The sequence below is a fragment of the Antedon mediterranea genome, chromosome 6 (genome assembly GCF_964355755.1).
Source record: "Antedon mediterranea chromosome 6, ecAntMedi1.1, whole genome shotgun sequence".
Taxonomy (NCBI): Eukaryota; Metazoa; Echinodermata; class Crinoidea; order Comatulida; family Antedonidae; genus Antedon; species Antedon mediterranea.
Window position 1 is genome coordinate 9,166,364 of NC_092675.1, and position 9,170 is coordinate 9,175,533.

Genomic DNA, 9,170 nt, shown 5'->3' on the forward strand with positions numbered 1-9,170 from the left:
AACAGGGTTACATCAGGTGGTTAAAATCAGTAACGAAAGTACGAACCAACTTTATATACCATCGACTAAAAATTCTAGAAATAACGCACAATTTACCGAATTTTGCCCTTACATAAATTTATATATAGATTTTAAAATAGAAAATTTGAAGTTTAATTTAATTAATGCAAATAAAAAAATACAAAGTAATTGCTTTTTAAAATGCATTTATGTTTACCGTAAATAAATAGAAAATAAAATAAATAGACAATGCAGCTATTACAAACATTAAAATCTCAATGTCAGATTTAAAGTAAGGTACTGTAAACAAAATTGTAAAACTGTGAATTGTTAATAGTATTTTAATTTAAATTTACCTTAAATTCTGGAAATCTAATAATTTCCTTTAATTTTAGTTTTGCTGGGCAGCCTTTCTTTTTGGAACATTGCATCCTCCTTCTTCTCTTCTTTCCTGTTGGATGGTCACTCTATTATCAAGATTAACAAAATACAGATTGATAATTATATATCGATATTATAAAAATGAAATACTTCATTAGGGGTCAGAATTAATTACTTACAGCATATGTATACACTATATTTAAAAATCATAAAATGTACTGTATGGATACCTTGAGTTCATTTTCACGGTTATCTGCTTCTTTTTCTTGAGCACATCTGTGCTTATTTCGTCCATACATACACCCTAACGTATATGATGCTGTTATCATGAAAGGAACTCCATCAAAATCTATACCATCTTTCCTGCCTGAAAATCTTACCAAGTGTGATGCAATACCTTTGGAATGTAATATAGAAAAGGCATGTTAAGTATTAGTATTTTGTATTCCTAAATTACAAAGGGTTGTCAATTCAGTGAAATGTTTGTCTAAATATTCGTACTGTACCTTCCTAAGTTTGCCTGACAAGATAGCCAACCCTAGGCCTATCTATAGATAATTTTTTTTAAACCATATAAACATAAAAAAAAGTTGTACATCTATCCGATTTTGCACACAATAAGAAAGTTAGTTAATTATTAGGTTTTGGTATCTTAGGGAGGATGGGGTGGGGTGTGACAGCAAACAAAACACACTGATTTTAATATAACAGTAGGCCTCTAGGCCTAGGCCTATATTATATACTTTTTTTCCCCAATCATTAGGGTGCTAGGGAGAGAACAATACAACTTTTCTTGATATGTGACATTTTTTGAATTGAAAGTTTCATATAAAATTGAAAATTCACTAGGCCTAGATCTAGTAGTACTAGGTAGTAGGTCTATCCTAGTCTGGTCCCCTTTTTACAGTAGGCCTAGGATAGTAGATCATGCAAGGTATTGTCGAAATAAATCAAAATGCTCATTCAAGGTATTGTCGTAATAAATCAAAATGCTCATTCATATTGTGTCGAAATATATCCCAACATGATGCCATAAATGTATATTTATGGTTTACTTTCTTAAACAACGAATAAAGGGGCTAGGCTAACCTGGTGCAGATGAGGTATTGATAAGACCAATTTCGCCAATTTCAACGTTGTCCTCCTGCTCTTCTACGCCGTTGGTAGTACAATAGGCATTGGCCTGAGGCGGAAGCGGAGAAAACTTTATTTTTCCGAAGTCTCCCTTCTTGTTTCCAACGAAATGTAATGACTTCGCATTTTCGAATACGTTTCGTAGCTCTTCACAATCTGATAAACCACAAACCCATCCTTTTAAATAGTTTTCAGACGGAGAATTTAGAAATTTTGCCCACAATGGCAAACAATTTGTGTCAACTGACATGTTTTCAGACTCACACAATACACACGCCACACATTTCATAACTTCCCGCGAATCGCTGTATCAGGTTCCAATAATGAATATTCAACACGTCTGCTGTAAAGCCTAGGTTCCATAAAATCGCTACACGCGACAGAGCGTAGCGATTCTATTGAAACGCTAGAATTTATCGGGGATCTAGTACGCGAGAGCGCTAAATATTCTTTGGTACGCGTATTATTATACGATTCATCGCCGACAAAATCGGCAAAGTAAAGTTGAACATGTTGAACTTTGCTGATTTAACTGCGATTGCGTCGGGGACATCTGCGCGTGTAGCGATTTTAATGGAAACGCGGTAGCGATGGTGTGACGTGTAGCGATTTTATGGAAACCGGCTTAAATGCGCGCCAGTGCTGCGCAGTGTTGGCAACCGTCACGTCACGCGCATTTCATGCGCAGTGGAATTTTTTAGTGAGCTATCTGCTCACGTTCGGCGCACACTTGAGAGGAAAATGGCACGAGTGCCAATAAATATTAAACACGATAGATATTTTCCTCAGCGGCACGCATGGCTGATTCCTCATGAATTCCCCAGCGCACACTGTGAGGCTAGCCAAGTGTTACTCGTGCCTGTTGGCTCAGCCGGAAGCTTTAGTGTGCGCCGGGCTCAATATAATAAGGGCAGTTAATACGGGCACCAGTACAGCCATGCATGTTTATATCTATCTAATGTTAAAGAGTTAATACGGGCACCAGTGCTGCAGATGGGCACCAGCCGTGCATGTTTATATCTGTTATATCTGTTATGCGCGATTTGAACGATTTGCGCAATTTGAAATTGCGCAAAAAATTTCTTGCGCACTTTGAATTGAAACATGTGTTTCAAATTGCGCAAGCAACGTATTAAATTGCGCAAGTAATCTGCAAATTGCGCAAGGTTTTTCGACAGATTGTGAAATCATGCACACCCATATTTTTTTAGTAATTTCTAAGAGTGATTCAAAATTAAAGATAATATCGCATTTCCTTACCCTCCCGGGAGCCTCCCTCCCGAATTTTTTTTTCCGAATAAAAAAAATCTCGAATTCCCAATGGTTCTATAAAATACCATATTCACACATAATATGAGGAGAAGGCATAAATAAATACCAATAGTAATATAATAATTTCAATTGAAATATCAGTACTAATGACGATTAATAAGACTAATAACGATTGCATGTTTATATCTATCTAATGTTAAAGAGTTAATACGGGCACCAGTGCTGCAGGTGGGCACCAGTCGTGCATTTTTATATCTATCCAATGTTAAAGAGTTAAAATGGGCACCATTGCTGCAGATGGGCACCAGCCGTGCATGTTTATATCTATCTAATGTTAAAGAGTTAATACGGGCACCAGTGCTGCAGGTGGGCACCAGTCGTGCATTTTTATATCTATCCAATGTTAAAGAGTTAAAACGGGCACCATTGCTGCAGATGGGCACCAGCCGTGCATGTTTATATCTATCTAATGTTAAAGAGTTAATACGGGCACCAGTGCTGCAGATGGGCACCAGCCGTGCATGGTTATATCTATCCAATGTTAAAGAGTTAAAATGGGCACCATTGCTGCAGATGGGCACCAGCCGTGCATGTTTATATCTATCTAATGTTAAAGAGTTAATACGGGCACCAGTGCTGCAGATGGGCACCAGCCGTGCATGGTTATATCTATCTAATGTTAAAAAGTTAATACGGGCACCAGTGCTGCAGGTGGGCACCAGCCGTGCATTTTTATATCTATCTGATTCTGATGTTAAATAGTTAATATTATACCAGTGCTGCAGATGGGCACCAGCCGTGCATTTAATAATGTGTACATATATCTCATAATATAGTTTATATGGGCACCATTCTTGTACGAAGTAACATATTTATGTGTCCTATATCTGCAGTTCTGAATGTGAAAACAATTGGTGGGTCATTTATATTTGTTTTACATAAATACACGCCATCGTAAATTATGGATTCAATGTTTCGTAATGTCATCAATAAAAATTACTAGTTAAAACCCTAAACCATCATTATGCTAATTATAGTTACGTAATAGTTAATAACTATCCCATAGTCTAGAATTTATTAGTAACTGTAAGCCTACGGAATCGAAGCTGCAGGCTGAATCGTCTTGGTCTGCTGGGTTTTGATAAATGAATATTCAAATAGTACCTCCTCATTAATATTCATAACCTGCACGACTGGTGCCCATATAACGCTTACCGAAAACATAAACGGTAATCTCTTCTTCCTCGGTCACATTTGCCTCATTTTAATATATGTCACGCGCTAGGCTGAACAACACTCTCAAGAATAATAAACAGTTGATTAGGTCATACTATAAAACTGGGATTTAAGTTATAAGCAAAAATATCCTCCAGGGTGGATTTAAAATGCAGTTTTAAAACGCAGCCTGTGTTAAAAATTTGGGATTTTTCAGATTCCATTTTGGCCCCCATTATTGGTTCAAAGAAGGCGAATAATTTTTCAATTCCCACTTCTAGTGAAAATTTTAGTATGGTTTTTTTGGTTCTAGGACACCTACCCCCTAGACAGTTACCCCCCGGATGTTTACCACCCGGACAACTACCCCCTTAGGACAACTACCCCCCGGACAACTACCCCCCGGACAACTACCCTCTTAGGACAACTACCCCCTTAGGATAACAACCCCCCGGACAACTACCCCCCGGACAACCACCCCCTTAGGACAACCACCCCCTTAGGATAACTACCCCCCGGGTAACTACCCCCCGGGTAACTACCCCCCGGGTAACTACCCCCGGTCAACTAACCCCCGGTCATCATCTGTTTTTTACGGGTGTTTCGAAACTAGAGACCCGAGACCAGAGACCTGACACGAGACCCAATACGAAAAGGGTCTCCCTTTTCGTATATTAGGGTCTCCCTTTTCGTATAGTGTGGTCTCTCTTTTCGTATAGTGGGGTCTCCCTTTTCTTAACTTATAGTGGGTCTCCCTTTTCGTATATTTGGGTCTCCCATTTTGTATATTTGGGTCTCCCTTTTCGTATATTTGGGTCTCCCTTTTCGTATATTTAGGTCTCCCCTTTCGTATATTAGGGTCTCCATTTTCGTATAGTGGGGTCTCCCTTTTCGTATAGTGGGGTCTCCCTTTTCGTACGTGAGTCTCCCTTTTCGTATATATAGGCAAAGAATATATATCACAAGAATGAGTATTCCGCGATTTTTGCATGAGAAATTTGTAACAGAGAGCTCCAGAGAGTGATGCCCGCCCTCATAAGGGCGGATGTATACATACTAAATAAGACTTGATTTAATAGATATTATACATGTCACATTAAATAGAATTATGATAATATATTTTGCAATTGTAAACTATTTTATAATACATATTTATTAACAAACTAGTGTACATTCACTTTTACAGACAATTATTTACTAACATGCTAAGTTAGTTCACAAAAAAAGCCTAACACAGCAACACCAAAATCAACGAATCGTTACTCAGCACGGCCTATTCTATACCATTGCCGTGTACTACTCTACGCCCGGTAAATTAAGTATTGTTTTTATGATATAAATTAGTATAAAATACATGTTATTAATAGGACAAAATGTTAAATATCATTAACATTTATTTGTTTTACCAGAAACAAGTTAAATATAGGAATATTATTAAACTATCGTTCGTGAAAACGCGTAAACACCAACACGCCCGGTCACGCTATCGTAGCGCCCGGTTGATAAAGCAAACTGTTTATACGGCAGATTTTACTAAATAAATTGCATAAAACGAACAATTAAATATCCAAATAGTATTTAATATGATGTTGGCATGTAGTTGATAACATTTTTTATCATGAAAATACTACCGGTGGTCTAGCCTTTGATTATTGAAACCGTCACAAAAAGTTGTATACATCCCAGATACATCCACACTTATGGTGGCGCCCTACCACATGGACAATATTACTGTTACAGGGAAAATCGCGGATTACTCATTCTTGTGATATATATTCTTTGATATAGGTCTCCCTTTTCGTATTGGGTCTCGGGTCTCTGGTCTCTGGTCTCGGGTCTCTAGTTTCGAAACACCCGTTTTTAACCGATTATTCTGTTTAACAGCACGCTAGACCCTAGATGTGCTAGATTTAAAGTACCGTATTTATTGAAAAAACGGCCTGGGCTGTTTATTGTTTAGGTGGTTTTTAGGTGGACATTTATTGGAAGAAAGTTGTTTATTCAATGGGAGGGGGTATAATCTAATGGAAATAGACGCCGATTATTCCATATGATGTTTCATGGGAGTGACATGGTCACCGTTTATTTGAGGGGAATTTATTTAAAGATTGCCGTTTATTCGGTGAGTGAACATTGAGGTCAAATATCAAAAGTGATATTATTCTTCAAGTGTACAAAAATACATATATGACAAATTTTAGACAAAAATTAATTCTTTTAAGACCAGTGGTTATCGAAGCATTGTCCTGACCCAAAAATTATTATTATTATTAGCGAACCCAGTCTTTACAGTAAATACAGGGAGTATAATACGTTCGACTATCCTATGATCATGTGTGACAATCTTCAGTTTATATACCAGGCTATATTTATGTTCAATCTTTTACTTTTGTTTACAATAATGAATAGTAATTCGTCAAAGTAACGAATTAAAATATAGTTAAATATATAGGTATATTAGTTATTCCTATTATACACTGTTGCAGAGTCAGGTTGTTGAATGGTCTGGGTGGTAGTTGTCCGTCCGGGGGGTAGTTGTTCTAAAGGGATAGTTGTCTGGGTGGTAGTTGTCCAGGGGTTAGTTGTCCTACGGAGGTAGTTGTCCTAAAAGATTATTTGCCCTCTAGTTAGGGTTAAAAACGTCATTTTTGAACCAAACCTGGAAAAAATTATTTACAAAGGATTTTTATCATCAAACTTAACATATAAGTCCCAGGGGTCACCAAAAAAAAGTTCTAGTGATTTTCTCTATGGGGGAAGGAGTTATGACCTTTTATATAAAGGTCAATCTATTTTTAGTAACGAGTTAGTACTTCGTTAACCACACAGTGTAGATGCTTAATTTTAGTCTCAAATTGTTCGCAATGTACAATTTCCTATTTGCAATAATGGAATATTTTTCTAAAAAATTACCAGCAATGCTATTTCTGACCTTTGACCTTTCTTGACCGGAAGTTTCATAGCTACATAAGTATTTGACCTAGAGAGTTGGTTTTGGTCTTAATTTGTTTATAATGTACAACTTTATATTTGCAGTAATGACACATTTTTCTATAAAGCAAGTAGAAATACCATTTATTGACCGTTGAACCCAATTAACCAATATTATTCAATTATTATTAATAATATAATTCAAGTATTAACACCGCCACCACATGGCTGTACATAGGCTAAACTTTTTGACCAATCAGGAAGCGCCATCTAGCAGGCTACATTTCAAATGTTTGTTAGAAAGAGTGCAGCAAGAGCATATCAAATGCAATTTTGGTAAGCATAAATAGTATATATAGCAGAAACTGGTTCTTATACAACTGAAGACCTATGTGAAATAATGAGAGAGTTATCAGATGATGGGAGTATTAGTGATTTCTTTTACAGTTCAAAGTATTTGAAAAAACTACTTCTTGAAGAGTTTGGTAATGAGATTTACTTTTCTAGTGAAAAGGGCAGAAAAGATATTGTATGCTTTAAGAGTACCCAAAATGAAATATTAAGAGATTATTGGAGTTCTACTAGGGAGGACACAGACACTGAAAAGTTAAAAATTATCATGACTGCATCCAGGTTGATTTATGATGATATAAAATGTTTAAAGTTAAGTACATCTGTATATCCATCCATTCAGAATATGATAGGTCCAATAGACACAGTTCCAGAATCATTAAATCGATTTTTACATAATATGATTAGATCTGAACATGTTGCTAATAACCTTAGTCAGAACATTGTTAAGGCATGTCGGCCGAATACATATGTAAGCGGGCCAATGCTTGGTCTTTCAATTCATGATCATAAGTTTGGTTCTAAGTGGTTAATTAATAGACTGAATAGATTAGGATGTTGTGAGAGTTATAATGAATTACGTCGTTATAAATATAACTACATCAGTCAAATGAATGATATGAGAATTAGTACTAATGATAATAACAGTAGCAATACTAAGATTGTTCAGTTTGCTGGCGATAACCTTGATTTGGACATTCGTTCATTGCACGGGAATACATCATTTCATGCAATGGGGTTGATCAAGATGACAAATGATAATAGTGGAACACCTGCTCATATTATCAACACAACCTATAGAATACACCGCAGACAAATGAAGGATTTAGATACAACCAAAATTTTAAAGGACTGCAAAGCTGTGGACGGAGTTTCATTATATAGTAACAATAATAGTACGAAACTTCATAAGAGCTGAACGAGAAAACAACTGGGAACTACACATTGAGGCAGTTGGACAAATGCTGCCTTATTTTGCAGCGTGTGGACATGCTCACTATGCTAAAGGCAGCCGTATATACATTCAGACTATGTTGCAGCTGAAAAAAGATGATCCTGTCACATGGGCGATATTCTGCAATGGGGATCATACCATCAGATATAACGAAAAACAGTGGGCAGGTGTATGGAGTGACATAGCAATTGAACAGACCCTTATGAGACATTCAAAATCACAGGGCGGTTTGTCTATGGGCCGGATGAGGGGTACTTCAACTACAAGCGGAGCAACATACCTGCCTTGGGTACTGACTTTGAATCATTTTTCTGAGATTCATCACCTACTAGAAGACAAAGGAAACACTCCAAACCTGCCAAACAAAGAATGCTCACAAAGTGCAATGAAAATTGACACATCTACCTTCGGTCAAGTACTCAATTGGTTCAATGAACGTTCTCCATTTGAAGATCCACAGAATAGTAAAATCATCGTTTCACTGTCGACAGGTTTATCCACTGAATTCGTCAACGAAGTAAATTGTGACAATGGCTACAATATAGGTCTCACCATACAGAAACAAGTAGATGCTAAACCTCTGAATCACAGAATGTCTACACGAAACATTAAACCATTATCATGTCTACAAAAATGTGTGAAAGTTGGAGGAAAGAATGCTTATGTCAACAATACAACCCTATTTACAAGACTTGTCCTCAGTGAACGTGATAACTTTTCACTACGTGAAACATTAAAATATGAACTGACACCTATACCAACATCCCTGTATGATACCTCTGAATTTTTACGGAAGCCTGACAAGGTGTTGTAACTGTAAATCTTGAAATGGTAATGAGATGTGTACAACGAATAGATGTAATTGTAGAAAGAGTAAGCTTAAATGCTTTTAAGCATTTAAGCTTACTCTTATCACTTAAAAGTGCATGTG